The 2,500-nt window shown below is 56.5% G+C and overlaps 1 non-coding gene across 1 annotated transcript in view; it reads left to right on the top strand.

Moving 5' to 3' along the window:
• Positions 1 to 2,078: 2,078 nt before the first annotated feature.
• LOC126220942 (small subunit ribosomal RNA) overlaps positions 2,079 to 2,500 on the top strand; it is a 1,909-nt gene continuing 1,487 nt past the window's right edge. The window contains exon 1 of the ribosomal RNA XR_007543258.1: positions 2,079 to 2,500. This exon is cut by the window's right edge and continues 1,487 nt beyond it. This is a non-coding gene — a ribosomal RNA (small subunit ribosomal RNA).

The raw sequence follows: 2,500 nt of genomic DNA, 5'->3' as shown, positions 1-2,500 counted from the left end.
CCTTAACCTAACCTATGTTGCACCTTAACCTAACCTATGTTGCACCTTAACCTAACCTATGTTGCGCCTTAACCTAACCTAAGTTGGGGCTTAACCTAACCTAAGTTGGGGCTTAACCTAACCTAAGTTGGGGCTTAACCTAACCTAAGTTGGGGCTTAACCTAACCTAAGTTGGGGCTTAACCTAACCTAAGTTGGGGCTTAACCTAACCTAAGTTGGGGCTTAACCTAACCTAAGTTGGGGCTTAACCTAACCTAAGTTGGGGCTTAACCTAACCTAAGTTGGGGCTTAACCTAACCTAAGTTGGGCCCTAACCTAACCTAAGTTGGGCCCTAACCTAACCTAAGTTGGGCCCTAACCTAACCTAAGTTGGGCCCTAACCTAACCTAAGTTGGGCCCTAACCTAACCTAAGTTGGGCCCTAACCTAACCTAAGTTGGGCCCTAACCTAACCTAAGTTGGGCCCTAACCTAACCTAAGTTGGGCCCTAACCTAACCTAAGTTGGGCCCTAACCTAACCTAAGTTGGGCCCTAACCTAACCTAAGTTGGGCCCTAACCTAACCTAAGTTGGGCCCTAACCTAACCTAAGTTGGGCCCTAACCTAACCTAAGTTGGGCCCTAACCTAACCTAAGTTGGGCCCTAACCTAACCCACGTTGCGCCCTAACCTAACCCACGTAATTGTTTGTTATATGAATCTAGAAATTCGTGTAGCGTTGCCTAATCGCAACCCTCTCAACATAGTTCGCTGCGCGCACACTCTGGTGTCCTGCGTATTGAATCATGTTACGGTGCCTACCCTCACAACATCTAGCGAGTGTTGCGTACGTTCCACATGGTCCCGCTATCCACTGTAATGTGTACTGCTATAAGACGTATATCGCCCCCCCCCCCCCCCCCCCCCTCCCCTGTCGCCTCTAGTTCGTCAGTCAGGAGTTTGCGTGTTCAATGAGCTTCGCAGCTGTGCAATGGCATCGGCATACGTACGCGGGCCACCTTCCACGTGTTCTCTCGTGCATACGTCGCAGCATGTATGTGGACTGATGTGGCGTGTCGTGACTCATAACATCCAGGCATGCAAGACCCATTGAATTCGCAAATGTAGATGGACGTCTACGTTTGCTGCCCAAGTTACGCAAATGAACTGGAAATCCGTTGTTGCGCGGTTGTTCGCGCTGGAGGTGAATCGTTGATATCGACGATCGGTACAGGTATTAACCGGTTGCTTCAGCGACACCCGTCATACCCACGAACGTGAGTGGGCATGTGGGTATGAAGCGATACGCGGCGGTGGCTGGGTGGGACCGTCCCCGGCCGGTGAGGGGGGGGCGCCCGGCGTGCTGGCCGCGCGCTGCGTGGGCGCACGCGCGGCAGCCGGCTGGTGGGGGCGCCCAGTGGCAGGCGCGCCGGCTGACGGACGCGGCAGGCGGCGCATCTGCGTGCCGGCGCACCCAGCGCGCGGCGCCGTGCGGCCAAAGTGGGTCCTCCCGGGCCCGGTGCGAAGCGCGGTGGACATCTGCAGTGTGCTGGTCCGATTGAGGACTGTGTGCGTTGAGGATGCGCCGCCGCCCGGCACTCGGCGCCGCGACGCCGTCTGCTGCTCGGTCGCCCCCGCGGTTCTCGCAGGTGGTTTGTATCGCAGCTGTGCGGATGTGTTGGCGCGTGCGCTGTGCTGGGAGAGTTCGCTTTGGCACCCAAGTGGGGCTCTGCCCCTCTGTGGCGCTGGCGTTGGAGCTGCCCGGTCACTGTTTGTGGCCGCGTGTTGTCTCCCGCCGGCAACACCACGACAGCACGCTCCCGGGCCTCTGTCGGCAGCGGCAAGCTCAGTTGGGAGCACGGGTGGTCGCACTGAAAGCGTCTACTCGCCTATCTCCGGGCGATTGCGCCTCTCTCGAACCCGACCAAGTACTTAGGACGGCGCTGCGCGCCGCCGGGACCTGAGAGGGTTTCGAGGTGTATCGTGCAGGGGAGCCCAGCCTCCTCCTGTTTGCAGAATAATTGAGCGGACGCTTGCGTGTTCGCGCGGGCCTCCGGGACACACTCCCGGGCGGCCGGCTGCTCAGCTCTAGTTGACGCAGCTCCCTGGTTGATCCTGCCAGTAGTCATATGCTTGTCTCAAAGATTAAGCCATGCATGTCTCAGTACAAGCCGCATTAAGGTGAAACCGCGAATGGCTCATTAAATCAGTTATGGTTCCTTAGATCGTACCCACGTTACTTGGATAACTGTGGTAATTCTAGAGCTAATACATGCAAACAGAGTCCCGACCAGAGATGGAAGGGACGCTTTTATTAGATCAAAACCAATCGGTCGGCTCGTCCGGTCCGTTTGCCTTGGTGACTCTGAATAACTTTGGGCTGATCGCACGGTCTTCGTACCGGCGACGCATCTTTCAAATGTCTGCCTTATCAACTGTCGATGGTAGGTTCTGCGCCTACCATGGTTGTAACGGGTAACGGGGAATCAGGGTTCGATTCCGGAGAGGGAGCCTGAGAAACGGC

Source organism: Schistocerca nitens, unplaced genomic scaffold, assembly GCF_023898315.1.
Source record: "Schistocerca nitens isolate TAMUIC-IGC-003100 unplaced genomic scaffold, iqSchNite1.1 HiC_scaffold_216, whole genome shotgun sequence".
Taxonomy (NCBI): Eukaryota; Metazoa; Arthropoda; class Insecta; order Orthoptera; family Acrididae; genus Schistocerca; species Schistocerca nitens.
Note: the sequence above shows the minus strand (reverse complement) of the source record. Positions and strands in the feature narration are given on the sequence as shown.